The sequence below is a fragment of the Trichechus manatus genome, unplaced genomic scaffold (genome assembly GCF_000243295.1).
Source record: "Trichechus manatus latirostris isolate Lorelei unplaced genomic scaffold, TriManLat1.0 scaffold00078, whole genome shotgun sequence".
NCBI lineage: Eukaryota > Metazoa > Chordata > Mammalia > Sirenia > Trichechidae > Trichechus > Trichechus manatus.
In genome coordinates this window covers 9,227,120-9,236,001 of record NW_004444014.1, presented here as the reverse complement: position 1 = coordinate 9,236,001, position 8,882 = coordinate 9,227,120, and positions in this window count along the sequence as shown.

Sequence of the window (8,882 nt, the reverse complement as noted above, 5' to 3'; positions counted from 1 at the left end):
CTTAGAAGCTTTCAGTGTTTAGGCCAGCACAGAGTCGCCTCTACTCTTCTTGCTCTTACACACCACACTCAGTTCACCATGGCTATTGCTACCAAGTTATCATCATACTTCTCCTGATTACTGCCAACACTTCTTATTTTGTCTCCCTATTGCCACCGAATGATCCCGTTAAAATACAGCCAGCTCATGTCACCACTCTGCTGAGTACCCTACAGTGGCTCCTCTAGTCACTCAGGTTAAAGGTTTTTAGATAAGTCTAAAACTCTTTACATAATATTCCTTCTTCCCACTCTCTCTTACTCTCTCTCTTTGCTTATTCCACTCCAGACACACTGTCCTTCCTTCTGTTCCTAAGCGCCTCAAGCACAGTTCCACCTCATGGTGTTTGCATTGCCTGTTTCCTCTGACTGGATTTCTGGCCCCTAGTTGTCCACATGACTAACCCCGTAATATACCTCCTTCAGCATTTTCTCATACCTCACATTTTCAAGGTGAGGCTGACCTTGGAATGAGGCTGACCCTGAAGACATGATTTAAAACTATACCACACACCCTATTTCCCAAAGAATCCCTCATCCCATATTCCCTTGTTTTCTTTTTTTTTTTTTTTCACTTTCTCAAATACTAAATAATATTCTTAATTATAGTGTTTAGAATAGGTTGACTTTCAACCATTTCATGAGGTAGCATATGATCAAGAACTGATGGTACTGAAAGAAGAAGTCCAAGCTGCACTGAAGGCACTGGTGAAAAACGAGGCTCCAGGAATTGACAGAACACTAACTGAGATGTTTCAACAAACAGACGCAGCACTGGGTGTGCTCACTCAGCTATGCCAAGAAATTTGCAAGACAGCTACCTGGCCAACCAAGTAAAAATTTGCTGAAGATCATTCAAAAGTGGTTACAGCAGTATGTTGACAGGGAGCTGCCAGAAACTTAAGCCAGATTCACAAGAGGATAAGGAACAAGGGATATCATTGCTGATGTCAGATGGATTTTGGCTGAAAGCAGAGAATACCAGAAAGATATTTACCTGTGTTTTATTGACTCTGCAAAGGCATTTAACTGTGTATATCATAACAAATTATGGATAACATTGCAAAAAGTGGGAATTCCAGAACACTTAATTGAGCTCATGAAGAACCTGTAATAGACCAAGAGGCAGTTATTCAAACAGACAATGGGATACTGAGTGGTTTAAAGTCAGGAAAGGTGTGTTTATTAGGTTTGTATCCTTTCATCAGACTTATTCAATCTGTATGCTGAGCAAGTAATCCAAGAAGCTGGGCTATATGAAGAAGAACATGGCATCAGGATTGGAGGAAGACTCATTAACAACTTGCAATATGCAGATGATACCACCTTGCTTGCTGAAAGTGAAGAGGACTCGAAGCACTTGCTGATGAAGATTCAAGACTGCAGTCTGCAGTAAGGATTGCACCTCAGCATAAAGAAAACAAAAAGCCTCACAACTGGACCCATAAGTAACATTATGATAAAAGGTGAAAATATTGACGTTTTCAAGAATTCCATTTTACTTGGATCCACAATCAATGTCCATGGAAGCAACAGTCAAAAAATCAAATGACACATTGCATTGGGCAAATCTGCTGCAAAAGACCTCTTTAAAGTGTTAAAAAGTAAAGATACCACTTCGAGTACTAAGGTTGGTGTGACCCAAGCCATGCTATTTTCAATCGCCTCATATTCATGCAAAAGCTGGACAATGAATAAGGAAGCCTGAATGCCTTTGAGATATGGTGTTGGCAAAGAATATTGAATATACTATGGACTTCCAGAAGAACAAACAAATCTGTCTTGGAAGAAATACAGCTAGAATGCTCCTTAGAAGGGAGGATGTCAAGACTTTGTTTCACATAATTTGGACATGTTACCAGGAGACACCAGTTTCTAGAGAAGGACATCATCCTTGGCAAGGAGAGGTCCTCCAAAAAAGAGAAAGACCCTCAATGAGATGAATTGACATAGTGGCTGCATCAATGGTCTCAAGCATAAAGATTGTGAGGAAGGCACAGGACCAGGCAGTGTTTCTTTCTGTTGTACATAGTCGGAACCTACTGGGGGGCACCTAAAAACAACAACAGCTATATTGTTTATCATCTATGGAATGCTTCCTTCTGCTAAAAAGTGAGTGCCAGTGCAGGGGTTTTTGGATGCTTTGGTTGCTTATGTAATCCAAACACGTAGATTATTGCCTGACCTTGGTGATGCAGTGGTTAAGAGCTGCTAATCAAAAGGTAGGCAATCTGAATCCACCAGCTACTCTTTGGAAACCCTATTGGGCAGTTCTACTGTGTCCTATAGGGTCGCTATGTGCTGGAATCGACCAAATGGCAAGAGTTTCTGTACATCAGGTGAAGATGAATCTTGGGTGAATGAATGACTGAATTTTTTGGAGTAAAATAAACTTCTCTCCTCTTCTAATTATAGCTCTATGATTTGTGAGCAAATCTTCCATGGACTTCTCTTTCTCAATCTCAACACATCTGTCCCCTAATCATTCTTTGTATGATAATTTTCAGCCTCTCTCCTCTGAAGATTCCCCTAGATGGTCCATTTACCTCTCAAAACGTGGCTTTTCAAAGGAAAGTCAGGAATGGGAGGAGGGTATGGAATGTGGCTGTAAACAACCGCCTCCTTTGCCATGAGACCAGAAGCCCTGGACGGTGACTGGCTACCCTTACATTTTGATCAAAGATTCTATAGAAGAATCCTGATCAAAAGAGGTAAATACAGAACAGAATTTCAAATTCTCATGGATTTAAGGCTTTATGGTGCTATGATGGCTGGATGAAGCCCCCTGAGATAATCTTTAAACTTTAACCAAAAATATCCCCTGAAGTCTTCTTAAAACCAAACAATATTTTAGCTTAACTAGGAAAGAATGTCTGCCTTGAACATTGTGCTCTTTCAAGATCTGTCTATATGAGATCAAACAGACAATAGCAACTGGAATGATTAGATAGGAAACTTAGAGCGCAGTGAGTTTATGTTAATCGGGGAGTAAGAATTCAGAAAAGGGGAGTGAGAATGGTTTCACAACTTGAAGAATGTATTCAGTGTCACTGAACTGTACACATAGAAACGATTGAGTTGGTGTATGCTTTGCTCTGTATATTCTCAACAACAATTCAAAAAAAAAAAGAAAAAAAGTGGCTCTTCAAACTGAATTCTACTCCAGGTGACATACTCAGCCTAGAACCATCTATTACTCATTCGTTTCTGGTCAATTGACTTAAATAGATTGATTACATGCCACACTAATATCGTCAACATTAAAAAGTGATATTGCTGTTAATTAATTTTTTAATTCACTGTTTATTAATTTCACAAAATTATCACTATGTGTTTTTTTTTCTTTTTTTTTTTGAAGTAGTTTAATTAGCATCTAAACACTGGAGTCTGTTTGCTCCAAAGTTTTTACCTGTATCTTTTTTGGGAGGAAGACTTTGTTGCAAACATACCAATTCACATATACCAACTCACTGCTCCTCATTGTGCTCTGTTACGTTCAGGATTAGCATCCTCAACAGAAGTAGTATCTACAGGAGTTTGTGGGACAGGCATGCAGGGGCCACTGTGGATGTTTTAAGATTTCTGTTGAGTGAGGTCCTTGGGGGAAACCCAGACATTGTCAGAGAAGCCACTCAGCAGCCAGGCCTTTTGAGGCTGATGACCAGTCTGCTTATGACAAGTGACTGACAGGCTGTGAAACTGCAAGGGAGATATATACAGTGCACACATGGGCACCGATTGATTAGAATCAAATGGATGAGAAAGGACGTTATGTTTGAAGAAGCAAATGTATACCATTCTACTCCCTCTGCAGAGACGGCCTAGATTAAAATAAATGATATATGTGGAAACAGTAAGTGATCTCAGACCACTGGTATGGGGCTATTTGCCCAAGACGTAGATGTGATAAAAAAGCTTTTTAATTTTTTCCTCAGCTATGATGGATTAATCAGAGGAGAGAGCATTAATTAAAAAGAAATGTAAATTATCTTTATAAGGCCAGGGCACCAATCTGGAATCACTGAGGCACTGTACATACATGAGTGAGAGAAGAACTCCCTTTACATCTTACTCTTAGCAACCAAGGCAAGCAGAAGTTATTCTGGACCTTGTCTGGGGATGGAGCCAAGCATGACACATAAGAAAGAAATCAGCAAACTTCTAGGGTTGACTGATCATAATATATTCAGATTAGAAATGTTCCTCAGGGTATATATGGGCAAATAGCATTTCAAAAAGTTAATGTACTTGTTAAAAAGTCTAGTTTTAAAAATGAAAAATATATCATAATTTGGAGCAAGTAAAACACTATCAACAGTAGTCACGAAAACCTACTATTATGAAAAGCCAGCAAATATTGCATTTAATTGGCAGCTGTGAGGAATGCATGCTAACTATATTCATCCTAATTTAATCTCAAAATTCAAGCCAGACAAGTAAAGGCAGGGGAATGGTGGTGTGCAAAGACTAAGGGTAGTTAACCTTTGCAGAAATAAATGGAGTGAAACTGCAGGGGGAAGAGAAAAAAAAAAAAGGCCAATCTCCCATTTATCACATTTCTTGTTGTCTTTACACAATTGAAAAACATGTGGTGATGAAGATGATGAAGAAGATGACGTCCCCTGAGGTTTCGGTGGTAGAACAGGAGAATTATTGTTTTTAACTAAATATTTCCCCCTTTGGTAGAAATGTGATCACTTCTGGAGCTAATCACAGCATGGAATGGATCTCCTGATCATAGTGTATTTCAGTTTGAATTGGAAAGAAAGAGAATGACATGAAGGCTTTATTTTTAATAGCGAACCCATTATCTCTCTCTTTCTATCCATTTATCCAAATTAGAATTGAAAATACACACTCCAAGCCCTACTTCTCTGAAAAACCTTTCCAATTTTAACTTTTACCAGGTTATATTCACAGGATAAGTTCTCTGTAAATACATAACACATAGACACGTGTTAATAACTAGCACATACTAATACATAAACATACATGTGGCTATTCTTCAATCTCCCTCATCCTCATTTTATCTTCCCCTTCATTTTTCCTGCCCTAGTCATGTATTCTTGTCACATCTTCCAGAATGCTGTTAATACTTTATACACAAACCCTCCCATTGTTTCTCATCTCACTCTGAAGAATTCTCAGTGACCAACAAGACCCTACTCACTCGCCCCCTTTACCACTTTGCTCTCCCTTGTCTTTCTGATCTCTTCTCCTGTGCCTTACCCACTGGCTCAATCTAGTTATCTTGGTCTCTTTTTCTGTTCCTCAAGCACCCTAGCCTTGTTCCTGCCTCAGGCCCTTTGCATTGATTCTCTCTACCTGCAGCACACTTCCTCCAGATATTTACAAGGTTTCCTCCTTTCTTTAGATACTTGCTCAAATGTCATCTTCATGGTGAGAACATCCCTGACAGCCTACTTTAATAACACTCCAGACTCCCTTTCCTACTTCACATCTCTCCATAGCACTTCCCTAACAAACTAAGTGTATTCCTTATATATAATCATATTTTATTTTTGCTTATTTTCTGTCTTATCCCACTCCCCTCATTGTGCCACTAAAATATAAGTTTCAAAATAACATACATTTTGTCTGCAGTGTTGACTTCTATAACCCCACTACTTAGAAAAGTGGGTATTCATTGAGCTGATTAAGCACCACCACCCGCCCCCCCGCCTCCCCACTGACACACACACGTCATTATGAGAAGGTAATATTCTCTGGATTAAACAGATTAAGAAAGGATACCTACAAGTTAAATAACTGGATAACTGGCCTTATAACACAAGGGAAAAATTGATATTGAAACCAAGGATATCTAATTTAGAAGTTGTACATTAATACATTTACCAACGGACATGCCCTAACCTGAGGGTGGCCTCCAGATGGTGAGGGTCACCCAAGCCAACATCCAGCAAAAAATGGGGACATTAATTCTATATGTGCAAGGAACTTAATTCTGCCAACCTGAATGAGTTTAGAAGAGGACCCTGTGCTCCAGAGGAGAACACAGCCAGCAGATAACTTGATTTTAGTCTTTTGAAACCCTGAACAGAGAAACCAGCTCAGCAGTGACCAGATTTCTGACCTACAGAAATGTCACAATAAATAGATGTTGTTTTAAGCCACTAAATTTGTGGTAACTTATTACACAGAGATAGAAAACTAATACAGGTAGTCTCCAACTTATGATGGTGTTCCATTCCTATGACTGTCGTAAGTCAGTTCTGACGTAAGTTAAATAGCTCTTATTTTTTTCAAAGTTTTCGTTATTATTCCCTTTTATTATTAGCATCTTTGTAAATTTGATCTTTATTTGTCTTTGGGGTTGGAAACATTACATATAAACTTACAGATATATTTTAATACATACATACATAAAAATACGCAAATCATAAAAATTTATTCTGACGATGAAAAAGAATTGGATACTGAGGGCATTTTGTCAGTTACAGTAATAACTCCACTTGTGGAAGGTTCTGGATCATCTAGATTATCCCTAGGAAAAGGGATAGTGTTTTTAGTCAGAAAATTAGTAAGAATTGTCTGTATGTTCCTTTTCTTATCTTCTTCATATATTTCCCAGTAATATCACACTGCTTCCAGAATCTGCCTATTGACTTTAGCAAAGCGATCAACATTGGGGTCCATGTCTTCAAGTAACTGAAGCCTCTGATTTAGTTTAGAAAAAACTTCAGCTAATCCTTTAACTGTGAAAACAGATGCTCATAAGTGCGGTCCATTGTAACTTGAATATGTCATAAGTCAGGGACTACCTGTATAGTATTATATTTCGAATATATATACATATATATATTTACACACACACAAACATACACACACATATATATATAAGCTTACACACTCAAGTCTTACATTACGTAACTCTCAGTTAACTCGAAAGTTCTCACTCTGTTCCAGCCGTCTTTTCTACCCCTAACGTATTTTGGGAACCAAAACGATATGAAGAATAGCAATGGCTCCTGAACATGTAGATTTGAAAGGAGGTACAAAGATTGGCTAGTTTAGCAGGTGAAAATTCATAAATGAATGAAATGAACACTAATCCAAACCCGGTCCAGCCTGGCTAATTTCAGACTGACAGTGTTTCCTCACAATAAAGGGATACAACATATGACTTTAAGGTGGCCCTATGCCATCTCAAAGAAAGGATGTTTGCATGATGAATGAAATGGTAGGAAAGCACTCATCCTTTCTAAGTTGGTTAATTGTGAATTTGATAATGTAATCTGAAATAAATTCCATCAGAATCATGATTGCATAAGGCACGTAAAGCAGCAGTATTATATATGGAAGACTTTTGTTAAAATGTTTGTATATTATCTGGACATTGACCTTTAATCTTCTTCCAAGAATATATCAACAGGAATCTGTTTATTGGATTATTTACCCTCTGAAGAACCATGGCATCTGCCAAGAAATAGATTTTTATAAAAGATGATTGATTCTACATATATCCATTCCTAGGATGATAGACAAACCCACTGAGTTCCCGGACAGAGTAACAAATACATCAATCACTTGCATTTTCATTGTGTGCCATTTATTAAAAGTGTAAATCCCTTATTTAACCAGATCTTCTAAATATATCCCTAACAGGAAAAAGCATTGACAACAATCCAAGATTTTAAAACGTTCTATAACTTGTCAAAGATAACTCAGATCTAAATGTTAAACTCTGAACCAGAACTAAAAGCTTAGATGGTAATTCTTTTCACTACAAGACTCTGAGCTTAAAAATATTATATTTTAGAACCAAAACCTGGATTTTAATTTAAAACGGGTAATTCAAATTGCATTTAAGCAGCTGTTCTTTCAAACTACCCTCAATTTTAAATTTGATTATTTATTTTTCTCACAGTCCTGAAGAATTTGCTTATAATTAAAGGTTAAATACAACCTTGACTTATACAAAAAAAAAAAAAATTAGAGTTCAAGATGGTTCTTTTTAAAGAGACATTGTGTGTTCGCTTTACATATGTATCAGAAATGCCAGAGAAGTCGCAAACGTTAAAGGCGTGGCCCTTTTCATTGGACAGTGTTTTAACATGCATGTATCTAACTGAGAAATAAACCAAAAACCCTGTCATCGAGTCAATTCTGACTCATAGTTGGAAAAAAACTTGAAGAAAACTTGGACTATACTTAAAAGAGGGAATTATATGGCCATGGAGATTTCCTGCCCCCCCCCCGCCCCCGCTTTACTTCCAAAAGACCAGAAGGATGGGCTTGGAAAGATGATGTTCTTCCCATTCCTTTCCACTAGAGGATAGACGTTTTGGTGATCAAAATCCAGACGTTGTGTGAATTTAGAAGGCCATAATGAGAATTGTATGTAGCTGATAAGAGTACATATCTATAAATTGATGATGTTCAGAATCAAATTTCATATTAAGAAAATAGCATAATTATCTATTGCAGTCTTCATGGATCCAAAAACAAGTAAATTAGGTCATTAATCTGAGCAACTTGGACTTTAGCCCTTTGTTCATTCAAAATACACATAAAACAAAAAATTTGGAATAGGACTGATTAAAGTCTTAAAAAGAGCATGTGGTTGGTTGGAAAGAAAGTAGCACATGGAGATAGATGTATTTCCTGATGCATCAAACTGGTTTTTGTATCTTTTTACTTCACGTTTCCCTACGTCAATTCTTGTCCTATAAATTAGCGTTATCTGATATTATCCATCCATGTTTCCTTTCCTTTGCCTTTTTTTCCTTTCGCTTTCTCTTTTTTTCTTCTCCCTTGCACTCTTTTTCTCTGTTTTTAATGCCATCCCCAATAGGATGGAGGTGCTCCAGGGGAAGCCTGAGA